Below are 26,004 nucleotides of genomic sequence, written 5' to 3'. Positions count from 1 at the left end.
AGGGATGTAAAAAAAAAACCAGATGCTGACCTGGCCCTTGCAGTAAGGAAGAGAATTTTTTTTGTCTCTTCTCCTCATGAATTGTAAAGTTTCCTGCAAAACAGAAGGATTAAGAGAAAGTGATGGGCAACCTATACAGAAAAAAGACTGAGGAAAGTCTGACCCAGGCTAAAGACTTAATTGACACTCCAGGCTGCATCCACAGCTCCCTCCACTTTCCATTTATTCTTCTCAAGTTCCTCGGCAGAAACCAAATATCCAAACGTTGCTCTGTCTGTGTGATCATATGCCCCAAGATGTGAGCACATAACTTGCCTTCCAGGGATGAAATCACAGTGTCACAGAATTGGTGAGGTTTGGAAAGACCTTTAAGACGATTGAGCCCAGCCTTTATCCCAGCACTGCCACCAACAATCCAGCGAGTGAGCTCCCCCTCCTCTCCCCATGTCTTGTCATGGAGAGCCTCTAAATCTCTACGTGTCAGGGAACTGAGTACTTTGGTGGAAGTTAAAGGTGAATAATAATGATCAGTGTCACACTGCAGCAGTGCTTATGGATTCCTACTTCAGTGCTGGATCTAGTCAGAGGTTACATATTACAGAATCTCCAGGGTTGGGAGGGACCTGGAAAGCTCATCCAGTGCAATCCCCCTGCCAGAGCAAGACTACCTAGAGTAGGTCACACAGGAACAAACAGGTGGGTTGGAATGTCTCCAGAGGAGACTCCACAGCCCATCTGGGCAGCCCTTTCCAGTGCTCCCTCACCTCAACAGGGAAGAAATTTTAATGACCCTATAGGGTAGATTCAGCACTAGTTTGATTGAGAAAAATAAACCAAGTGTAGTCAATGAGCTGGAGAATTCCAGCCAAAAAACCAGAGTTGTTTCATTCCCAAAAACCTTTCCTATGCAGTGGAAAATTCAACTTGCTGCAAAGTCAGATGGAAGTTTCTGAGGCAGCCAAGGCAGGGTTTCACCTATACACCCAAGAGAGAAAGGCCAAGAACAAGGCATCCAAACGTGCAGCCTGGCCAAAATCTATCATCTTGAGTTCAGTTCAAGACCTCCTGTCCTGCCGTTCGCACCCCACGAGGAAGAGTTTCCAAGAAACGTCTCTTGGCAGCCACCCCAACGGCTCAGCTCTGACCTGCTGCTGGGAGCAGGGCTGCTGCATGTGGAAGCTCCTCTGCTGACCTTGAAAGCCCACCCCCATGCCACATCCTTTCCTGCCAGCAGAGCACTGAAACAGCATGGCCTTTTCAAACCATGCCCCCATTTCTCTAAACACAACTGTTTACGCAAGCCTAAGGCTTGCCTGAGGCAAGTCTGGTAGCCTAAGGCTCAGGGAGATGAGCCTGCCCTTGTTCTCACTGTAAGCTTTGTATGTCATCTGAGACATTTCCCCCCTACCCATCTGTAAACCTGTTGGGATGATGAAAATAATTATGGTGGAAAAGCCTGGGCTGAGCCAACCGTGGCTCAGTGAAAGTGTCCAATCCAGTAGGGTAAGCTGGGACAGACACCAAAGCCCTGGGAGAACAGGGAGTAATGAGCCAGTGCAATCATCCCTGGCTATGAAAGGGAGGATTCTAGGTCAGGTTGGACAGGGCTCTGAACAACCTGTTCTAGTTGAAGATGTCCCTGCTCACTGCAAGGGGGTGGACTACATGACTTTTGAAGGTCCCTTCCAACCCAAATCCTCTGTGATGCTACGATTCCCACTCGTGTTCTCCAGGAGAGGTGGCAAGTGTTTGCTAGTGAGTCTGTTTCTACCTTACACCTTCCTTTCCCTCCCCTAGGAAAGTAGTGTTTTCAGTTCAGCCAGTTTTGATTTGAGATCAGTGTAACCCCTAACTCAGAGGTGCTACCAGACTTGGGAGCATTACAATGTCTGCAATCCCAAGGTTTCCAATTATCCATGCAGAACCTTTTAGGAGGTAATCAAGGTTTCTCATCTAAACTTTGAAGCCTTCTTACTCAAATTCTGCAAACTCCAGCCCCCTGGTCTGACAGCATTATACCCCATGCTAAGTCTGAGCTCAAATCAATGTGTGATGTTGCTGAAATGGCTGATTTAAAAAAGAGGACAGTAAGTGGTGATAGGTGAATGTGACCAGTGAAAGACAGACTTCATGCCTTAGTTCCCTCCCACATAACTTGAATGCTGAATGCTCCCACAAAACTGAATGCTTTGGAGCTGTGACATGAATCAAGTTCCTTCCCACAAATCTGAATGCTTTGGAGCTGTGACATGAATTAAGTGATGTATAATGAAACATTTTAAAAAGGAACTCAGAAAAGGGTGTTCCAGCCCTTCCAGTTCACATTGGCTACTACATAACCTCAGCTTTAGACAGAAAAAAACACTCAGTCCAAAACACCCTTCCAGTAGCCCACAAGAGTGAAGAGGCTCACAGTAGGTTGGACATCTCCAGCATGTCAGTGCACCCCTCTGCATCAGGTAGCCCACGCTGCCTGAAACAGCAGAAGAAGTCCCATGACTTTAGCTGTGGACCTTGCTGCTTTATTCCAAAAGGATTTTGATGTGGAAGTGAAGTGCTGTTAGACTATTGCATTCTTGATCCAAGTGGGACCGGCTTTGGCAGGGGGGTTGGACTGGATGATCTCTAAAGGTCCCTTCCAACCACCATTCTGTGCTTATGTGATTCTATTTCACTCCAGCCAACAGAGTCACATCCAGATCTGGCTTCATCATACAACACAAACTACTCTCACACAAGCAGTTCTGTTCAGACTGTAGATGCTGGCCAGTCAAATCAGCCAGCACTTTTTTTGAGGACTGTACCCCCTAAGTGCAGGTAGTATCTTTGTCCTAAATATTCACTGGGTTACAGTAGGACCTGTGTTATTTTGGCAGATACTTGAATCTATTCAGTCTCTCTAATAAAAAGGTTTTTCTTATACAGGCAAAAATGGAATAATAAATGCAGTTTAGGCTATTAACTTTTACAGTGTGCATTATAAGTAAATTTCTTCTGTATCTCTGACTACTGTCATTGAACTTAATCCTTTTCTTGGATGAGCTATAAAGAAAGCATGCACCAAAGACAAAGCTGCTGCTTTGAGGACAGTTAGCCACTTCTCAAGTAAATTCGAAGGATTACTTCAGCTGTTGACCTGAATAGGGAGTTCTCCCCAAATCAAAAAGTGAGCCAAGCTGACTAAAAAAAAAATACATGTAGCAAAACACAACATGACATTCAGTTAAGTACACACACACTACCAGATGTGAAACTCGTTGCTAAATCTCACACAGATTCAAAGAGAAGCATTTAGTCACCCATCAAAGTTCTGTTTGGCACAGGAGCATCGCACCACGTTCAAAGAATTTTTATGTGAAACCATAAATCGGTCAAGTTTGTGAAGCACACAGTGTCAGCAGGACCCTACGTGCAAGCTCTAAGGAAATATCAAACCACATCCACAAACTTCTCATCTTCAGACAGGGTGAATCTGTGCAATGCTTTAACAGAAGAGCTCGTTTATAAAACCCGCCAGGTTTCACAAGCGCATCTCAATTTGCTACTCTAGCAACACCACCCCAGCCTCAAATCCATGGGAGTTGGAATGAGCCCTTTGAAATACTCAACAAGAAATCTTACAGGAAGATCTTAATGTGGTGTTTTGTTTCCTAAAAGCATTCCTCAATCCTTTCCTCAAGTCAGACCATGGGAAGAACTTCGACCAGAGCAACTGCCCACGAACTCCCAGGTGGGTGTTGGGTTTTTAATCCACCAACATCCTCAGTAACATTTCCTTTTTACTCCACAATCTTCCTTCTTACTCCATGACCTTCCTTTCCTCCTCCTTAATAAACCACCCATACCAGGATTATGTGCCCTTCTGTGCCAAGGTACTAGCAGAGGGCAGTATTTCAGTCTAATACTGCTTTGTATAAGCAAGAGGAAAAAGCCTTAAGAAAAGGCCCCTTCAAAACAGCACAAATATTGGTACCCAAACTCTGTATGCCTCACAGCACAAATGAAAACTTCCAGAAAGGAAAGATTCAAGTAAAAAAAGAGAATAAATAAGAGTAAATGGAAAGCAAACACTGGATTTGTGACAGTTTGCATTGAAACAAAGGCAATCTCTCAGTCTGAGACCACCACGCTGAAGATGATCAAACAGGGGAATGTTGGAGCACAGGTTTCACCATGTGGATGTTGTAAGAGTGAAAGATGTGAATCCATGAGAAAGCTGCACACTCAGCACTTCCCAAGGCTGCTGTTTTCTTGCTCAGGCTACAGCAGCATTAGCTTCACCTCCAAAACATCTCATGAATGTTTTTACTGTACCTTGAAAAGGGACGTTCCTTCAACGTTTCACCTCCCCAACACCACTTTTTCTTTCCTATCCAAGCAGACGACGACGGGCAGGACAGAATCAATCCTTAGTAAGGCTGACAATTATCCTTGATGCTCCCTGTAAAAACCAGAAACACCCAGTTCAAGGCTTGTGCCAAAGCGAGCGCGTCGTTTCACATGGAGCAGCCATATTGAGCAAACAGCCCTTGGGATTGCCCCAGCTGCTTCAGTTTTGGAGTGGATGACTTTGAGATTGTTCCACAGCACTAAGATGATCCCAGCCACTACTGGAGTCTCCATATGAAGTGAGTTTATCAAAGCAGTACAAGCATAGCAGTCTGAAGAAGGCATGGAGACAGTCAAGAGGAAGACTGCAGACCACAGCTCAGGCCATTTAAGGAGTAACCCAAGACTACATAGGCTGCTAATACAGTTAGTATAGTTTTTTGAACTACAAAACAATTAGTCTTAAATGATTCTGTTTTGCAGAGAGGTCAATAAAGAATATACCTCACTTGGCCTGAAGCTGAGAAGATCTTAATTTGTGTCAGATTTTATGTCCAAATCTAGACTGTTGCCTTAAAAACAACTTTATTTTCTCTTGTCTAGAGAGGGCAAGCTTCATGGGCAAGAGCAGAGCACTTGTTAGGTGAGCCAGCATCAGTGGCAAAAGAAAACAGACCTTCCCACTGCACAAACCCTCCTGGAGGCCTGACACAGGGGAAGGTGTCTTCAAAGCTATGCTCCACTGATGACAATGGCTCCAAGGTGGAATTAGGCATGTATCAGTTACACCATCTACATGAGTGAATAGGTGGCTCTTCTGGAGCTGTGGGTATGTTCATGAGGAGGGGAGGAAAACAACAACTATTTCATCAAGTTGGGGGAGAGACAAGTGAAATGTTCCCTTGGCAAGGAGCTTAAATGGGACATGGTTATTTTCTCAGCTATTCAGTTCTATATGGACAGTTTCTCAGTTACTTCCTGTAGGATTCCTTCCAGTCCAAATACAATCTATGCTTTTCAACCAAGGTAAATCCCACTTTCCACATGCTGCACAATGCATAAGCAGGCAAGAGGGGTTTCCATCAGGTAAGGCACATCTCAAACCACCTGTGCTGATGGAACATCTTGGCAACATTCAACAGCCTCCTCAACTGTAGCAAGTGGAAGGCTGATGCTCTATATTCTAATCACAGAGTCCCAGAATGGTGGAAGTTGGAAGGGCTCTGCAGAGCTGATCCAGCCCCAGCCCCAGCCCCTGCTAAAGCAGGTTCCCCTGGCTCAGGGGGCACAGGAACGTGTCCAGGAGGGTTTGGAAACCTCCTGAGAAGGAGCCTCCACACCCTCCCTGGGCAGCCTGGGCCAGGGCTCCCTCCCCTCAGCACCAAAGGACTTGCTCCTCCTGTGCCAGGGGCACTGCCTGTGTTCCAGCTTGTGCCCGTTACCCCTTGTCCTGGCACTGGCCACCACAGAAAAACACTGGCCCCATCTTCTTGACACCCCACCGTTAGGGATTTATAAGTATTGCTGAGGCTCCCCCTCAGCCTTCTCCAGGCTGAATAGCCCCAGGTCCCACAGCCTTTCCTCCTCACACAGATGCTCCAGTCCCCTCACCATCTTGTTAGCCCTGCACTGGCCTGTCTCCAGCAGGTCCCTGTCCTTCTTGAGCTGGGGAGTCCAGAACTGGATTCATTAGAGCATTAAAGCCCTCTCAGCTACAGACTAAGCTGTTGTGCACAGCACCCAAACCACCCTCAGCATCCAGGCAGCACAGCCAGCAGCAGAACCTATACCCAAGAGCTCCCACAGCAGCTCCCAGGTTTGCCCTGAAGCATCCTGGTGTGGCTGAAGGAGACTGCCGGGCTGCAGAGCACCAATATCCCCGCTCCAACTCAAAATGTTGCAATGACAGCTTTTACGTTTGCCTTTGATAAATGGGATGATTAATTTATTTCATTGTTGTAGAAAGGAAATCTATTCTGTGGACACAGGGACGAGGCTGTAGCAGGGCATCTTCTCCCTCTGCACAGTGCTCCCTGGATGCCCACTCCACCTCTTTGCATTCCCAAACAAATAACCCAGCCTTGCTCACAGCCACGTGGATTCCCAGTCCAGCTTTGTAGCCAAACAGGCTTCCTCTAATTATCCCTCTGCCTGACAACATCTACATGGAGCATCAGGAACACAGCAGAGACTCCAAATGAGGGAGTGTGAAACCAGACCGTCCCCTTTCCCTGTTCACACGGCGGGTCCCGAGTGCACGAGGACACGCTCCAGCCTCAGCCACCCTCAGCAACGCTTCGCAGCCTGGCACCAACCACAGATATCTCCCAGCAAGTGCTTTAGGGTTTTGTTTTCCTTTGATATTTAAAATGAGAGGATGGCAAGAGCAGCTGTGGGACTGCAAGGAGTGATGGCACGATCAGAAGGATCAGTCATGTCGATAGAGTCTTATTAGAAGTAATTTATATGCAAGTATAACAAATATCCCCCACTTTGCCAGGAAAAAGCCAAATTCCATACTAATTTACACGCTTCACAATCTCATTGACTTCAGAGGGATCGCCTCTGGTCTGAAGCGCCGGGCTGTGGCCTTCCAGCAGTACAGAGTAATCCTTTCTCATCCCTGCTTTCAAAAACCCTATCACTGGAGCAGGTGCTGCAGCGAAGACCCTCCCAGCCAAGGCTCAGCCCTGAGGCTACACTTCTCTCCCTACTAATGCTCAGGAAGGGGGTGAAAGGGAAAGAAAAGTCTGAGGATGGAGATGACAACAAGTGAAAATGTGTGGCATGTGTGGCTGTGGGGGTATCTGGGGCAGTGGGAGAGGCATGAACCCTCCTGCAACCTAATGAAACCCTGATCCAAAAGCCATTCTGATCCGAGGGCATTAAGTATTTTTGTTAGGAAGGGCAGGGATAAATCAACTCCTCGCTCTGGCCCTAATCTCTTTTCATTGTTGTTTAAATTCTCCCACTTCCTAAGATTTCCTTGTGATGAAGATCAGCTCTGGGCTGCTGGCTCATCCGCCCCTTCTCTCCAAGGCATGTGGGCAGATGCTTCCCCCAACCTGGCTTCTCCATTGACAAACATGGGTGCAAGAGGCTGACCCCACTCCACCTCAATCACAGATGTGACTTACAGTACTACCAACACTGAGATAGAGGCTAATAAATGTTTAATGGCCTGGTAAACACCAAAGGCTTTATCTACAGCCCGTTTCAGAGCCTGATCAAATGTAATAATCCTTTGTATGTCTGTCTGCCACTTCCCTGACCTCCTGTGGGATGAGAGGAGATGTACATGGCTGCTCTGTACCCAGGCGAGACAGGGAGGTTTGCTATAGGGGGTTATCTATAGGCAAAGAGGGGTAGGTATAGGGACATATATGTTTTCCCATTACAATTCCATGCTCCCAGAAGGGCAGAACTATGCAACAACCTGTCAGACCTCAGCTTCCATGTGATATAGATAATGCAGGTGCCTCTAGGATTCGACAAAGCAGTTATTTCTAATAGGAATATTACACATAGGCAGCAGAGAATATGCAGGAGTTGAGAGAAGTATCATTTACTAACAAACTAGGGTACAGGGGAAAAATGCCCACATGCTTCATGAAGTGTTCTAGGAGACCAGAAATGCTCAGGCTTCTCGGAGAGAAGCTTTATTTTTAATGAAATATGGAAAGAGAGTCAATACTTCAGCAGTTTATATATCACACAACCTGCAGAAGGAGCTGATTTTTTCACATGCATCTCCCCAGGCAAGTGCTGCCTTCTGCCAGACCAACTGACACGAGGGAGAAAAACAAGTTTCCAGACAGATAAACCACTTCCTCTGATCTGAAATGGAAGAGACTTCTCCCCTCCAATTACACCTCTGGGTGCATTACTCAATATTCCCTCCCCATGCAAGCCTTACTTATCTTCTGGACCCTCGTCTCTCTGATATGCTGTTGTAAATGAGCCGTTTTGACACATTAAAGCTAAGCAGTTACATTTTTATTACGCAATTATCCATCACTGTAACAAGCTTCCCTAAAGACCTGATGCTAAATCACAGCCCAATTATGGTTTTGTAAACTCACACCAACGAGAGATAAACACACCAGAAAAAGATGTGAGGACCTCACAGGGAGACTTGAATTCAAACATGGGGTTGTACTGTGGCACCATCCAGGTATTTATTCAACACACAGGTTTCTGGAACCAGACTTGGACTGTATTCAAGGTTCAGCCTCCAAGGTAGACCCAAAATCGGGCCCTGGTACTGGTGAGGTGTTTTGATATAGCCAAGGCCAACTGACTCCACCAATACCAACATCTCTTGGCTCAGATGATGGGAGAGACTTGCTTCCCAGTTTGATTTGGTCAATGGAGAGGGTCTTCCAACTTGGATCCACGCAGAAGGTAAGGGATCAGGGCAGGATTAGGAGAAGGGAGGCTCAAGGCCAAACTAAAGGAGTCTGGAGGCAGGGCTGTCACCAGGGCGAGCACACTCGTGCTGCTGCACACCAGCCCCTTCCCTCTCCCCGTGTGGGATGTTTTTATGCAGTGTGGCCAGGAGACTCTTGCAGAGGATGTTTTAAAACTCACAGAGCTGCCAAGAAACATCAAATTAGAGCCCAGCGAGAGGCTCGTAATAAATCCACCCAAGCGAACCGCAGCACCGCTCGCCTGCCTGGCTGGGTGAACCCAAAACTCGTGAAAGCAAAGACCTCCCGGCAATTACACCCAAAACACATCCTGTCTTTGCACGAATCTTTGTTTGTTTTGGGTTTTAGTGGTAGATGTGAGCACAGACTACAATTTGTGGGAGATAGGTTATTGCTGCTAATGCAAAGAGGTTTTTCTTTCTTCTCAATGCATCAAGTAAGCACTAAAAATGCAACTGTGAAACAGCTTGGTCCTGCATTCACAGATGGTAGCAAGAAATTAGCAGTGTTTGTTTGTGGCTTTAGTCACTTTTTAGAAGATAAAGAGATAAAGGAAGAAATGCACCTGAATTAGGACTCCCTCTCTTTTCTTTTGCAATTAATACCACAGCAGGGAAAGAGCATTTCACAGAGCTCTAGGAAACCACCCTTAGAAAAAAATAAGCCATTTACCCAAGAAAGAGAATGAAAACAAGCAGAACAATGAGACTCACGGAAGTTTGCTCTGAGGAGACATCTGGAGAGGTGAAAGGAGGAAGCCAGCAAAAGAAAATACACAGCATAAAGATCCAAATTAATGCAAAAGAGCAAGGGAAGAGTCATTGAGGGATTTCACATGTACACAGAACTGTGTCCAGCACACAGGATGGGACTGTATAGTGCTATAGGACTCAAGAGCTAGGCCACTCCAAATTTTAGCTCAGCCCAGTCTCTTATCTCCTGAGGACTTCAACCTCCTCATTGCAGAATCACACAGCAGTTGGGGTTAGAAGACACCTCTGGAGGACATCATCTGGTCCATCCCCTGCTGAGGAAGGGCCGCCTAGAGCTGGTTGTCCTGGACAATGTCCAGATGGCTTTTGAAGATCCCCAAAGATGGAGACTCCACAGCCTCCCTGGGCCACCTATGTCAGTGTTCCATCACCCTCACATTCAAAAGGTGTTTCCTGACATTCAGAGGATGTTCCTGTTCCTGATGTTCATGTGTCTCAGTCTGTGCCCATTGCTCTTTGTCCTGTCATTGGAATCACTGGAAGGAGCCTGGCTCCAGTCTGGCTCTGTCCTCTTGGCATCCTCCCCTCAGGTATTTCTAGACACTGATGACACCCCCTGAGCCTTCTCTTCCCCAGGCTGAGCAGCCCCAGCTCTTATCTCAGCCTTTCCCCATAGCTGAGGTGCTCCAATCCCATCACTGGGCTCTCTCCAGTCTGCCTGTGTCTCTGCTGTGTACTGAGGGTCCAGCACCAGACCCAGAGCTCCAGATGCACTTCCCTGTGTTGAACTTCATGAGGTTGCTGTTGGCCCATTTCTGCAGCCTGGTGAGGTCCCTCTGGATGGCAGCACGACCCCTGGCATATCAACCACTCCTCCCAGTTTGGTGTCACCAGCAAACTTGCTGCAAGTTCACTCACCCCCATCTCCCAGATGGTTAGTGAAGACGTTAAACAGGACTGGAGCCAGTGTTGACCCCTGAGGTACACTGCTAGTCACTGGGCTCCCAGCAGACCTTCAGACCTCCAGCCAGTTTTCAACTCGTCTCTGTCTGCTCATCCAGTCCATACATCAACAGCTCCTCTACAAGGATCTTATGGGAGCTAAGGTCTAAGGCCTTTCCAAAGTCCAGTAGACAATGCCTACTGCTCTCCCTTCATCTACCACACCAGTCACTTCATCACAGAAGTTCCTCAAGCTGGCCAAGCAGGACCTGCCCTTGGTGATCCCATGCTGATCACTGCTGATCATTTTCTCATCCAACAGAGCCTAGAAATGGACTCCAGAATGAGCTGCTACATCTCCCACCTGTACTTATAGTTTTGGCTCAGAGAAGCTGGAGAAACTCACATTTATCTACTCAGTCTGGCATACTGCTTGATTATTGCAGTGTTGGAAATCACGGGGAAACAGCACATGCAAGGAAGAAAATACTTGTAGATGACCAAGAAACCTGGTATCATACAGGCAATACCATCCCCAAAGAATTTAGTTTAGGTGAACAACAAATAAGGCACAGAGAGCATCATCTAGATAGATGATAAATACACATCATTTTCTGCAGTAGTGATGCCTGCCCTCACTGCAAGAAGCTGCCATTTACCTCCAGCACAAGTGGATTACTCGTGGGCAGAGAAGCTGAGGACAAAATTAACACTTGGAGCACAGTGTGTCCCAGGAGATCAGATCAAACCCAGCCCACTCCTTTCCTCTGCTGCTCACAGACTGGGAATCTGATGGTCTCTCTGATTGCTTCCATCATCACAGTCATTATTTTGATTTTGGCAGAGGCCCTCTAAAAGCCCAATCAAGAAGAACTAAATGTGAGAATTAAGTGAAATAAGGCGCCAACAGGATTTGATGTCTGCCCCTCTTCCCTGAAGTGGGATGGAAGGTTAAGTGCTTGGCATTGCGGCTCCTGAGAAAGCCTACAAAGGGAAGGAACTCCAGGAGAGATATGAAAAGCCTTTTTCTTCAGAGAAACCATCTAGAACTTGCCACTAGGAAAAGCTAAATCCTGTAAGACTAACGGGAATGAGCCCTGGCTTCAGCTCCCACTGGGGCTCAGCAGCACAAATCCACTTCCCAGGTACCACAGAGAGTAGCCTTGTCAGCACATGGCCTCTTCCATCCTTCCCTGATGACTCTATGATGCCAAATATGCAAGTCACTACACCAGAAAGCACATAGTGTAGTGATCAATGGACTTATCTGGGAGGGAAGTGCTGCCCATGGTCCTCTTCCTGAGGAGTTTTAACGTGTTTTACATCAGACAGCTGTTGGACTGGAGGAACCACACACACTGCACGTGCTGCTGAGAAGGAGGACCAGGACACAATTCCTTCCCTTTGAAGCTTCACTGATAAATCATAAGCTCCTCTGCATGGGGTCTCAGGTTTGAGTGACAAGGAGGGCCACACAGCACTTTGTTAAGAGCCAGACAGTGCTCTGCAGGTTTCTTGCCAACAATCTAACATTAGGCAATCTAACATTGCATGGCAACCTAACACTTAGACCAGAAGCATCTCAAGGAGCTTCCAGTGTTGGCTGCTCAGAGAGCCCAGCTTGCTGGGATCACACTTCTGAGCCCATTTTAGTTATTTATATCTTATTTAAGAACATTGGTCTTCAAAACTCATCCCTGACCCAAAAGCTGTATGACAGTCACACTCAGATTCAAAGCTTTCTACTCATTCATGAACTCTAAAGTAAGGCTAAGCAGATGCACCACTAAGTCCACCTTCCTTCCTTTTGAGAACAAGCATAATTATCTCCAACTGCACAGACACAAGATGCTCCCAGAGAAGTGACTTGTGACACAGTGACATGACAGAGGCAGCAACAAAAGCCTACTCACTGGTTTCATGCCTTGCCAAATAACTGCCTTCCCACCCAGAACTACAGGTGACAATTAGAGTGAGAATGAGTCAAGATAGAAAGACCTACTGGCAAAAGACGGTAAAAAAGCCAGAGAAAAAGAGTTTCAATGAAAACATGCAGGAGATTCTAAGACAGACAAGAGGCTTGTTTTGGCCTTGCACCTTGTTTGCTCATGCTTTGTCTCAGTTGCCAACCACAAATTAAATGCTTTAGCTCCAACTTTGCTCATCTGGTACCTTTAATACTTAGTCACTAGAAACTGAACATCTGTTTTGCTTTGAGGCTTTCAGCAGTGACTCAATGTTATCTACAGTGTTGGATGGCTGCAGATTAGTATTCCTGAGGTGGGCTGGGTTTTTTTTTCCCTCCTCCCCTAGCAACAGGGCTGCTTGCTTTCAGGAGGAGGAATCAGCCTACAAAACTGTGTTACAAAATCATTCAAGTTTGACACAAGCTGAGGAGGAAGCACAAGACTCACAGAGGTTTCATCCTCAACTGGAAATGAAGCAGCCGAGAGCTCTGCCAGCCCCACAGCTCCAGGATGGATGGATGAGATGCACAGCAATCAGGCTCCAGCAGCAATCTCCTGCTGGGCTTACACTAAGCACAACAAACATGCCACAATTAAAATGACCCCTCAAGTGTGGAAATCCCCCCCTTCCCCAAGTCTGAAAGCAATCCCAAAGGCTTATCTGTGATTTAACCTCTGCAGGCTTCAGGCAGGGCAGACAGCTGAGCATCACCTATCTTCTTCAGCAGTGAAGTACCCGAGGTGGACACGGAGCTTTAGAAAGATGCAGAAGGAGGAAATATCCCTGCACTGAGGGACCCAATTAACTTGCTGATTTAAGACACCAGCATCCTAATAAGAGGGCAGATGCTGTGCATGCACAAAGGCATGCCACGCCTGGGAAAAGGTCTTTGAGGATAACATATGATGTGTGTATGTGCAAAGGAAGAGCCTGGACATGGTCATCATCTTGCCCTGCTGTAAGGGAAGGGATCTGGGCAATATCCAAGGCAGCTGACAAGCCAATGGCTAACAGCCATTTGCAGGGCCGATCCTGTGGCTCATTCCACTGATGAGTATTTTCCCTGGAAGGGCATTAGACATAAAGCAAATACACAGACCTCCTCTTTACCTCCCCAAACAGCATCTGTAGAACAGCCCCATGTGTCTGCACACCCAGGCACAGGTGGGCTTTACAGGGTTCCTCCTCCCCCACATCCCATGTGGGCACACCACACTTGAAAGGTTTTATAACCCACTTCAAGGGCACTACCATTGAGGGTGGAGATACCAACCTGCTGAGAGACAGAGATCCAAAGAGAAATCTGTTCCCTGCTCCCACCTGAGTTCTTTAATCTGCAAAAGGTTTTGTACTCCTTCAGTAAAATGTGGAATGAGTGTGCCCAGTTACAGGCTGAGGCTGTCCAAATGAGCACCACAGTCCTCATCTAGGCTGCCTTTAATTTGATGCCTCCACAGCAATGAGCAGCAGGTCTAGGAAGCAAGGTCAGACCCCCACCAGCATGTACCATTTTCTCCCCAAAATGCTTCCCAGTCTCCAGAGTGGACTGGTTCTGCCCAGGGATCTTTGCCTTTTCCTTCCATGACTTTATCCTGTCACCTTTTTGATCCATGTATGTTTTTAAGCATCCTACAGCAGCATAGCTTAACACCTGGGGTGGCAATCTTTACAAACAGAGGGAGGAAGTGCTACCAGGAGAGTACCACTGACTCAAAACTGTGATACCCACAGCTCACAAAGCTCTGCTGAGTTCTCACCCCAAAGTTTTTATAGCTTAAATAGAGACCATGACAAACAAGCATTGCCACACAAGCCTTCAAGATTCAAACTGCACTCCTCATTAGTACCTCTGTGGCCAAAGAAGCAGAAGAACTGGTTTGGAAAGAGAAAAGGAAAGAAAATACAGATGACTCCGATAACACGTCTAATTAATAAAGCATAAACTCGACGGGCTGGTTCAGTCTGTGCATCCCATCTGCTTTGCCTTCAGTCAGGATGGTTCCCATCTCCATAAATGCCAGTTTCCATACAGATATTCCCACGTGCTGACAAGCCAAAGATGTGCCTCAGCACCCGGGCACACACACTCTCCTACGGCGCTATCATGCATCCCTGTGTCCTTCTCTTAGGAGGAAGGGACAAACAATGGAAAACACGAGTGCCCAGTATGCAAAGGAGGGTCCTGAGACACCAGGGCTATATCCCAAGGGCTAAACACAAGAGTTTGGTGTGAGTTTGCTGTAATTTCATAGTCAGCAGTGCCCCATGGCCTTCAGATAGGTACTTACCTACCTGTTACGAGCCTTAACCACGTAACAACAAACACCTTTTATTCTGTTGCACTCAAAGAGACTTTGCAATCAACTTGCAGGAAGTTGTACAGGGTGAATGCTGATTTATTTGTGGAGTGACAAGGTATAGCTCCCTAAGGTCAGTAGGTAATGATACTAAAAGCTCAGGTTCAGACAAAGTCTTGATCTCTGCATGTTTCTGGTCCTCCTTCTGGAAACAATAAGCAGAGAACACACATAGAGTCCTAACAGTGGGAAATATCCAGACACTCTTGCAAACACACACCCTGGCCCTAAAAGCTTCAAAGGCAGGAAAAGGCAAGTAACAAAAGTGAGGGGAGCATCTCCATCGCTCCGTGAGTCAGCAGCAGAGCCAAGGACAGGACGTGGGAGATGCAGAAGCACGTCAAGGATCTGTGGCACCCTGACAAAATTACCTCTGCAACTTAAAATGAGCTGGAGAAGAGGTCAGTAGGAGGTGCAGCCAGCAGAATGGAGGGATTTCAGACAGTGTGCCATGAAAAACGCTTTTGAGTTCTGAAAAGTAGCAGGTCTTGAAAGAAAGTACCATTCCTGCTCCTCCAGGAGAAAGGGGAAGAGGGAGAAACTGGTTGTATCCCATTTCTGCTTTTTAAGAGGATTTCTCCTAAGGTTTTAAATCTCCAACAAGTTTTGAGACTCAGCAGCTGGGGACAGCTGGCAGAGAGCACAAGGAGTAGGAAACTTGCCCCTCTCAAACCAAGGCAACCTCACAGAGGGCTTTTTCCTCTTCTCTGCAGTTCAGCACACTGGAAACAGGCACTTTGTAACAGGCAGCAGGATGGAGGCGAGAGCTGTTCCTACAGTCATGCCAGGGCCTCCGCAGTGCCTGTAGTGCTGGTGCTTTAACTGCACCAATGCTCCATCGAGGCCAGGCCAGACAAGCATCTCCTGTGTTTCCTCTTGCTCAGAGTGGCTGTTTGTGCTCCTGCACAAACCAGCGAGAATCAAACCCTGAAAAGAGAGTCTATTATATTTTTTATGCAGCAAGAGGAAAAGGATTGAATAAGCAACATCCTATTGGGAAAGCCCATGTCACACCTCTGATTACATCCAAGAAAGAAACGAGCCTGGCATTCCAGGCAGCCAAACAAGGAACACCAGACCTTTACCAAAGGAAAACCTTGAGTAACTGGGATGCCAAGGCCCTTTCACTGTCCTCACACTAATGAGCTGGTTTCATAAAGGTCTGATCTGCAGTTGTTCAGCCTGGAGAAGGCTCCGGGGAGACCTTAGAGCAGCCTCCAGTCCCTATGGGGGCTGACAAGAAAGCTGGAGAGGGACTTTGTCCAAGGGCCTGGAGTGACAGGACACAGGGTGATGGCTCCAGACTGACAGAGCGGAGACTGAGATGAGATGTCAGGAAGTTCTTCCCTGTGAGGGTGGTGAGGCCCTGGCACAGGTTCCCCAGAGAGGCTGTGGCTGCCCCATCCCTGGAAGCGTCCAAGGGCAGGTTGGATGGGGCTTGGGGCAACCTGGGCTGGTGGAAGGTGTCCCTGCCCATGGCAGGGGGTTGGAACCAGATGAGCTTTAAGGTCCTTTCCAGCCCAAACCATTCCACAATATGACCTGCAGTTTGCTAGAGGAAGGGCTGGGGAGGATTTACCATCTCAGAAGCACCTCCAGCCCAAGCCACTGAGCTCCAGCCGTGACCTGCCACAGCACTGGGGACACTCAAGTGCTGTGGTTCACTCTGGCCCAGCTCCCATCTCCACTCCATACCCCTCAAAGTTCAACAGCATCAAAGAGAGGAGAGCTTCTGTCTGTAAATCAGGGTTGCTGCATTGAGGACTGTCACACATGGCAGCTGTCAAAGGAACAACAAAGCAGTGATAGAGAAATCCTATGGCCCAGGTGGGTTCTCCAGGTTTCTCTCAAAGCTAAATGCAGCCAGTGCTGCTAAATGCGTTCCAGTGGGTGGCTGGAACTTCATCCCAACAAGGTCAACCAACACAGGAAGCCTCAGCTGCATTAGAATAGTCAAGTTCTCAGGCAAAATACTTAAAAATAAGCAGTTTTTCTCCAGGAACAGACAACATGTTCCCAGTAGCATCCTGGAAGCCTTTCTTTTGACAAGGAACCAGTTACTTAGAAGGGAGTGAACATGCACAAAATAAAGGGCAGAAGTTCAACTGGAACTTGCTGACTATGCTGAGAGGGTTCAGGGGGTACAGGGATCTCAGAGCTGGAGCCAGTGCTTTGGAATAGGCACAGAAACAAGTTTCCACGGGAGCATGTTCCTTTAAAGTCAGATGTATTAGATCATCCTGTCCCCTAGAGTATGTTGTTTCCTAATGTTTTGCCCAGACCAATTTCAAATGTCAAAAGCAATGGTTGAGTTTGTTGGTTTTGGAGGTTTTTTTTAACTACCTTAAGTCCCCACAGAGCCAGTCAAGGAGGAGAATTTGAGACTCTGTTCTGCCTTTCACATTACAAAAGCAATTATGGCTGCAGCCTGAGTACAGCATCTCCTGTCACACAGATTCTGCAGAGGGGCTGAAAGAACAGCTTGCTTTTCAAAAGGAGTTAGAAAAATTCAGATAAGTCCTTCAGTGCTCTCAGTGGTCACGTGCCAATGAAATTCAAGGCAGGCATGTGCAGTCTTTTAGAGAAAGCCATTCATGCTGCCTTCAAAAAAAAAGACACCCTGAAACAAGCATTACCTTCAAAATAAGCTTATTCCTCTTGCTTTTCTATCTTCTCATTCAGGTAATGAAGAAGAATCTTCACTACAGGAAGGAGGTTTTTAGGTGCAGGCTGGGTATGGACAGCCTTGCTCTACCTGGATGCAAGAGATGTAGGATTGAGCAAAGTAATGCAGCACAGGACTTGTGCTAAGGTTGGTCTGACTCCTCTTCCCAGACACAAGGGCAGTGAGCATCTTGGCTTTAGCTCTTGGATAACTGCAAGTGGAAATTAGCACTACAAGCTAGAAACATCTGGATATAGATAGTTAAACAAGATAGTATCATCAGGTCACATCTGCTTTCCACATTTTCATTTCAGGCGGTCGAGGCACTGCCTGGAGACAGGAGAAGTTCTGCAGTGAGTTACTCAGGGTCCTCCTAGCTGGGAACCAGGCAGGAGATCCCTTCTCCTCCACACCCCCCACCAGGCATTCCCAAAACCTCAGCTAGGACAGGGTGCCATGCTGGGGAGAGTGGTTTTACACCAAGGTAAGCAAGCTGAGCTCCCTGCGCCAACCATCAGATGTGGTGCAAAACATGCAGAAAGGAGGGAACAGAAAAAGAAACTCTCCAAAGCAACACTACCTCCATCTTCCATCAGCTCACCTCTGCCATATAACAACCCATCAGCTCACCTCTGCCATATAACAACCCATCAGCTCTTCACACCTTAACTCCTTTCTGAGGCCGGGGCCACAGCCCTCCCTGCTCAATCCAGCACTGACTAATGAGCCAATGCTGCTGTGCCTGAGCCCCAGCAAACACCTAATTGATGAAAAGGGCTTGACCCCCAGTTATTAAGCTGCAAGTGGGAATCTTAGGTGCAAATATGAATTGTGAACTAGGAGGTTAAAGGGAGGTTATAGGACCCCTGAGTTTGGCTAATAGCACACGCCTGGCTATCAAAGATGACAAGGTTTAGCAGCTTGTTATTAATAATGAATCCTCTGTAAGATGTTTTCTGCTAGGTAAAAGCAAAAGTGTTGCTTTTTCAGCTGCCCAGTACCTAAAGTGAGCTGAATGAGCCCCACTGAGGAGGGAATACATCCCTTTTGGACCAGGCAGCTGGGATCTGGAGTGGGAAGCAGTCAGCATCATTAGATACATCATATCTATTCTCCATGCAGAGACTTCAGGGCTGAGGGTACTTCAAAAGCTGGCACTTCTCAACAAGCATGGAACAAGCACCAACTCCTCCCTTCATTTCCCACCTGTCCCCTTTTCCCTGGGGACAGCAGGCAGCCCGGTGGGACACAACAGGAATACCCCAGGGTACAAAACATCTGAGCGAGAGAGGCATAGATAAATGGGAGCAGGATGGTGAGTGAAGGCGAGTTCATGGCAGAGAGCTCACAGAAGACAGGAATATTAAAGAGGTTCAATCTGAAGCCAGGAAAGACTTAACAAATAGGCATCTTTGAGCTGGAAGCTGCTATGAAACAACACTGCCCAGAGGAAAGAAAAGCTCCAAGTGGAAGAGTTAAGTGGGCAAGTGCTTGATATAAGCGTGATTTTGTCAACGGAGACAATTTATGGAAGAGGTTTCTAAAAGCAAAGGAGGATGGGGGAAAAAAAGGCACTGCCAAACTTTCTGTCTGCAAGCACCTTATTCCAAGATCATCTTTTGACTCTTGGCCATGGAGATGGAAAGGAAGGATCCAAGAACAGCTCACAGCAGGGAGATGAAAACGGACAAAAAGGGCTTCTCGGTGTCTCACTCCTGTGCTGCAGGAGGGATCTGCAGTAAGATTTTGGTGTGAACCCACCCAGAGGGACTGCTCCAGACTGAGCCCATCAGAGGAGCAAGGAGGGCTGTGGGAAGAACTGCAGCAAAACCTGAGAGACCTCCTGCACAAAGCCAAACACTACACCAGGGCTGAAACGAGCCAAGCTCCTGAGGTGCCTGTTGAGCAGCGTTGGGCTCCGAGCAAAGAGAACATTCAACAGCAACAAGGCTTTTCTGAAGTCATCATTTTGTTGTTGCTTCCAAAATTTATACCTGTACAAGCTCAAGTGTGTCCAGCTGGCACATCTGCAGCCCTGGAGCTCAAGAAGCTGTGATGCTGTGTGCCAGGGCACGGTGGGGAAGGGAGGGTCTGGCAGCCAGAGGACAGGAGGGAAGGAGAAGCCCATCCAAGAAACAAGCCATGAATTTAGCTCCAGAGCAGAATGGACCACACTTGCACTCAGAAGTCAATTCAAGTGGCTCTTATTAGTAAGATTGAAGCACTGCATTTGTATTCAGCTTCTTTCCCCCAGGCCATTGCTTCCCCAGGCACTGCTCAGGGCTGGTATTCCGGGCTGGATCCAGGATGGGACTGAAGACTGAAGGGAGAATGCAGTTCAAATGCTCTGAAAGCTTTGGAGCATTTTATTCCACGTTTTTGCTACTTCAAAGTAAAATTAAGTCCCAGCTTCCACAAATACATGATATAAACCCATCAGCAACAGAAACCAATGATTGCAGTGTAACACCCAATGCTATAGTTTGATGAGGTCATTTGTTACTGCACATCAAGTGACCATAGATAAACTGAGGTAGTCACAGATGCTTGACAACTGGCTGAAGCACATTGAAGGGCTACAACAGAGTCACTGGAGGAGCTCCATTCAAGAGGGCCATAAAATAGCTCCAAGCCTTTGACAAAAGCCACTGTCCTCCAAGGGCTGGCCCATCAAAGATGGAAGTTGACAGCCCAGGTGCGAACACTGGGTTCATGCTACAGCAGATGCCAGAGGCCACGCTGCCTCCCAAACCTTGATGCAGTTTTAGCTCTCCAAAAGCCTCTGAAAAACCCACCCAAACTGAATGAACCCAGTGGCTGAACTTTGATTCTCCCCAGATCAGAGGCTGCAGCACCTCTGGAGGGCAGTAGCAGGGAAGCCTATGACCCTGCTGCTCATGGTGCATCTGCTCAGCCCTTGGCACAAGCCTTTAGCCCTACACCCAAGTTTGGCACTTCTGTCTTTAAAAAAACAATTCTTCTCCATTTCTCCATCATGCCACACAGAAAGGCATGATGAAAGATCACAGGTGAAAGCAAACCCAGGAGCACAGCTCAGCGTCTGTTCCCATCTGCTGCTGGGAAGGGGTTGCCAGTGGCACCTCTCAGAAGATTTTGGGAGAAACACATCCTTCTCCTCACACAAAACTGTCCCACCAGGCTGGTACAATTTGGAACCCAGAGGCAAATTGCAGCAAGTCCTCTGGAACAAGGGACAGGAGAGACAGTCTCTCTCACTGCCACAGTCTGAAGCCCATCTCCTCTGTCCCAGAGGCTTTGCCATGCTGCAGATGCAGGGAGAGAGAGGCAGGAAGGTCTGAGGCTGCAGAGGGGTCAGAATTGAAAGGATGCTTTAACTTTTTCTGCTGCACAACTCTGGTCTCAAACCATACACAAAGGACTGAGCTCTGAATGTCAGGAGGTCAACTTCACCCAGAGTCAAGCCAAAGCATCCCAAAGTAGCTGAGCTGCAATCTGTCACCTAAACAGCAAACTAATCCTCCTGCAAAGGCCCTGCACCACCAGACCAGTCCTGTCACTGAGACAAAGCTCAAGCAATGCTTTAAAGGATCTGTAATGATTACTGTAAGAGGCAAAAGGTGGAAGTGACAGGTCCTCTTCCTACCCCTGGGCTCAGGATCTGTTGCAGGCAGGGTCAGGATCCTGCCTGTATGCTGGTGACAGAGAGGGGACACTGCACATGGTGCCACAGCTGTCTGGGTGACACAGGACTGTAGGACAGGACTGTTCCCAGCTACAATGAGTGTGGCAGAGTGTGTGTGGTGGTTTAGCCCTGGCTGGGTGCCAGGTGCCCACCAAGTCGTTCTGTTACTCTCCCTCCTAAACTGGACAGGGGAGAGAGAAATGTAACAAGAGGTTTGTGAGTGGAGATCAGGACAGGGAGGTCACTCAGCAAATGGTGTCACCGGCAAAACAGACTCAACTTGGGGAGAAAAGGGTTTGATTTATTAATAATAAACCAAAACAGAGTAAGGAAATCAGAAATAAAAACTGAATCTTAAAACATTCTCCCCCATTCCTCCCTTCTTCCCAAGTTTCTACCTCCTCCACCACAGTGGCACAGGGGGACGGGGATTGGAGGTTATGGTCAGTCCATCACAGATGGGCTCTGCTGCTGGTTCCTCACACTTCCCATTGCTACAGCGTGGGGTCCCTCCCAGGGGAGACAGTCCTCCACAAACTGCTCTAGTGTGGGTCCTTCCCACAGACTCCAGTTCTTCACAAACTGCCCCGATGTGGGTCTTATCCATGGGGGAAACAGTCCTTCAGGAATTAACTGCTCCAGTGTGGGTCGCCCATGGGGTCACAAGTCCTGACAGCAAACCTGCTCTGGCCTGGGCTCCTCTCTCCCCACAGGTTCTCAGGCCCTGCCAGAGCTTGCTCCAGGATGAGCTTCCCACAGAGTCACAGCCTCCTTCAGGCATCACCCGCTCCAGCGTGGGCTCCTGCATGGGCTGTGAGTGGGTCTCTGCTCCCTGGGGCCTCCCTGGGCTGCAGGAGCACAGCTGCCTCACCATGGGCTGCAACACAGGTCACAGGGGAATCTCTCCTCTGGTGCTCAGGCATCTCCTCCCCCTCCTTCTCCACTGTCTGCAGAGATGTTCTCACATTCTCACTCCCTGTTGTTGCTGCAGTTCAGCATCTGCCCAGCAACTCCTTCTCCAATCTGTCAATCCCAGAGGCGTTCCCTCCATCACTAATTGGCCAGGCCTTGGTCAGTGGTGGGTCCATCTACAGGGGAAGCTTCCAGCGGCTCTTTGTTTAAAGAAGCCACCCCTGTAGCCTCCCACTACCAGAACCTGCCCACACAAACCCACTACACAGAGCAATCCTGAGGCAACCTTTCCGAGGCCCAGGTCTCCCTGCAAGCTGCCTGCTGCCCGTGGCCTTCAGCACTTAATCACTCATCACCTTAATGAAGCATCAGAGGGAGAAAAATCCAACACCAAGTACAAAGAGACCATCTCAACTGGCCAGCAATACCTCCTCTGACACCAAGCAGGTGGCATTTCAGCAGGCAGGGCTCCAGGAACCCCAATTCCCTTCCATCTGCATTGTGTTTCGTGGCCAGTGGGGCAGTGAGCAGCCCTACCTGAAATCCCCATGTGCACACCACAGCACCCTGTGCTGATAGCTGCACGAGGAGCTGCACCCACAGTCCCATGAGAGGAGGATTTCTTAAACACCACAGTACCTCATTTTAAAGATCTGCCCCAAACTGAGCCAAACTGTTGAGGTGAGGGAGCACTGGCAGGGGCTGCCCAGATGGGCTGTGGAGTCTCCTTCTCTGGAGACATTCCAGCCCAGCTGGATGAGTCCCTGTGTGCCCTGCTCTAGGTGGTGCTGCTCTGGCAGGGGGGTTGCACTGGGTGAGCTTTTGAGGTACCTTCCAGCCCTTAAGATTCTGTGACTCTGTACCAGGTGGCTTGGATCAGGGCAGGAACAGGCAGGAACTCTTTCTGGGGAGCAATGCCAGCTTAAACAGATTAAACTACAGGGTTGGGTTTTTAGTCTAAAGGCTGATACCATGTCCAGGGATTGGTCACCTTCAGTGAAGCCAGGATCACCAAGAAAGGCTCCACCTCACTGGGACCTCAGCAGCCAGTCCTCTCCCCTTGCAGGAGAGGTTTGCACTGCTTCTTGCCACACCACATCTTTCCACAGCAGCTAAACACACAAATCTACAAAGATCCCATGTCAGCAACTCTAAATCCAGCCTGCAAAAAGAAAATCATTCCAAATAATCCATACAAAAGCAGCTGAGCAAGTATTGTGCAATTGCAAAGCTCTTGGCTCCCTAAAAACAGTCATGATCTTGCAGTAACTTCAGAAAACCTCACTGAATAGGTCAGTTCCTGGGCTGCGATGCAGAGGAGCTCAGCTTTCCCGTCACCACTGAGGCTGCTTTGCTGCCCAGGAACCTTGGCTGAAGTTTCCACCTAACCATCATCAGCCCTGCATGGCTCAGCTCTGAAGCACTTTCCCCCCCACCTCAGGACTTTCCACCTCCCCCATGCACTTGTGCACAGACTTCCCCCATTCACCACTCATGTCATCACAGTTTTCAGAGTAAAAATTCAGTTTCTCAATCTTAAAGGTCAAAAGGAGGGTTGGTGAGGGCTGAGGTTCCTTGCTCTGCCCTAGGAGGGCTGGAGAGGGAATGGAAGTGGATGTTTTCAGATCATTCAGCAGAGGCAGGCTGCAAACTCTAGCTGCATCACAGCTGCCTGTGATTGCTCTTACACTTGTGACTGACATTTTCAAGCACGCTGAGCAGAAAGCAGCCCGGTGGATGGGTCAACAGCTTCCTTAAGTTTGCTCTGAACAAGAGCTATGAATCTCCTCCTAGCTGCCAGGCTTGTGCCCCATAGGAACCAAAGGACCCTCTCCTGTAAGACACTGAGTGTCCTCAAACCCCTTTGATCTACATGGGAACAGAGACCAAGCACCACCTTGCAAGATCAGGTCCAGCCAACTGGTTGAACTAACAATGACTTAAGGTTCCACCAAAGCCACCAACCTCTCTGCCAGGCAGAGGTGCACCATAGGGAATGAAGCAGCATTGGGAAAGGGGAGGAAGGCTTGCAGGGAATGATGCTAGGGCTGCTCTCTCCATGGAGAAACCAACATCCTTCCTACCAGCACGTGCCTGACCTCGAGCCTGCTGACAGCTCACCATGCCTTCTTCCTAGAGGAGCATCACAGGGCTGGGCAATGGGGCAGCATCAGACCCTCCATCCCACGCTGCTCACTCAGCTGAATTAGAGAGAAAAGGAGGACAGAGGGCTCTTTGGCTTCCTTTTTTCTTGCCACAAACAGGCTGAGATCCAGCTGAGGGTACATCCTTTTAAAGCAGCTCCTTGCATTTCACAATTTATCTTCCATTTTTTACACAAAGAGGGCAACATATGGGAAGTTACATAAACCCAAACACCCCCCTCCAGAATGTGCTGCATCCCAGGGAAAAAAAAGAGACAACTACTTCTGCACAGGCATTGAACTCAGCTCAACAGATTTCATGGAAGGCAAAGAGTAAACCCTCTGTCATGTGAGGGATAAGATACTCACAGCTCTACTTGTCTCTCTTGAGGGGATCAAGAGATCCATCACCTTTGTGAACAGGTACACACTGAACAAAATGCAGCACTGTTTTTACACCTCTGTCATCATGATTTCCCCTGTAGCCCTGACTGTGGGATGTGAGAGGGATCCTCTTGATACCAATTGAGGGATGGAGACACTTCAGTGACCCTCCAGCCATTTTAACATGCTGGTGGACCCAAGGGGAAAATGTTCCAACAGCCAGTGGGTTTGTCAAGCCTCTTTGGAGCCTCAGGTGAGGAGGAAGTGGGAGGGCTGCTTTTCCTCTACATGTCAGAGGACAGAATCAGGAGGAGATGATGTTCTTAGATAAGACAGACAAGCCTGCAAGCTGTTCATCCCATGTCTCCTTCAACCATGTTAAAATATGAGATAGGATGATTGTACATTTAAGTCACTCATCTCCCAAGACAGCACTGATTCATCTTAACCCTTCCAAAGCTGCCTTTCTACATCAGCTATCCCACACCTCAGTTTCCCTTCATAACAGTACTTCTTTTGTGCATCTTATTTGTTTGGATGTTGGGAAGCCAGACCTGCCTGCTCAGCACAGTGAAGCTGAAGGGCAGCCCCAGACCAGGCACTGCTGCACCCCAGATTTCACCTCCAGCTACCTACTGGAGTAAAAAAATAACTCATACACAATCACTGCAGATCAAGCCAGGTACAGAAAAGAGGAGAGATGAGTTGGCTGAATATTTTTTCTGTTTAAGGGATCCTCCCATAGCCCCAGGGGCAATGTCTGCAGCCTGCTCCACATGAGCTTGCCAACCCGTGCAGATTGTCCAAGCCCGGCAGAGGGCTGAAATGCAAATCCACCCATTCTGCAGCAAGATCCAGACACTCATTTCTCAAAGGGTTAAAAGTAGGGATCCACAAACTAAGCTGTTGGAGGCCACCACCCTGTAGAAAGATTTTGAAAGGCTGAGTAAAGCAGAACCAAAAAGTGGTAAAGCCTCACTCGCAGAACCGCAAAGTAAAACCCACGCTGGCTGTGAAAATGCTCTTCCCATCTCTTTGTCATGTACTAGACAGAGAGAGAAAATGATTTAACCTTTCTAATCCCAGTCACAGTCTCCCTGCTAGCTGATTATCTCAAATCAAGCTGCTGGGATTGAGCTGACTGAAGACCCCACCTGGCATTCCCACCCTGCCACCGGAATGAGAATGCAAATGCTACACGGCGACTGGGATTACAAACATCTCTCTGTCTGGAGCCAAATAGGTTTAACATCTCCTTGAGAGAAAACCAGGAGGATTATCCATGCTTTCCAATTTATTATTCATTTCTAACTCATCTCTGTTCATCTCTAATTCATCACTCAGGCCTGGTGTGGATGGCATCGGGCTCTGCCCTTCTGAACCAGGGATGCAGAGAAACAAAGGAAGAGTTAGTCCATACCTCCAGACCAACTAAATATGTGCATACAGAGTTGAGAACAGGCCTACAGTTCTACTGCTGAGCTTTCATACACAAG

The 26,004-nt window shown here is 48.1% G+C and overlaps 1 protein-coding gene across 4 annotated transcripts in view; it reads right to left on the bottom strand.

The window, feature by feature from the left end:
- The window catches only part of PTPRA (protein tyrosine phosphatase receptor type A), a 129,664-nt gene that overhangs the window by 96,455 nt on the left and 7,205 nt on the right, over positions 1-26,004 (bottom strand). For 2 of the 4 annotated variants that reach the window (XM_061992087.1, XM_061992088.1), the window contains exon 2: positions 4,315-4,441. The exons of the other annotated variants lie outside the window; for them this stretch is intronic. The gene's annotated coding sequence lies outside the window, so the exon portion shown is untranslated. The remainder of the gene's footprint in view (positions 1-4,314; positions 4,442-26,004) is intronic. 4 annotated transcript variants of the gene reach the window in all.

The sequence above is a fragment of the Colius striatus genome, chromosome 3, assembly GCF_028858725.1.
Source record: "Colius striatus isolate bColStr4 chromosome 3, bColStr4.1.hap1, whole genome shotgun sequence".
Classification (NCBI taxonomy): Eukaryota; Metazoa; Chordata; class Aves; order Coliiformes; family Coliidae; genus Colius; species Colius striatus.
The sequence above is the reverse complement of the archived record's forward strand: the minus strand, read 5'-3'. Positions and strand labels throughout refer to the sequence as shown.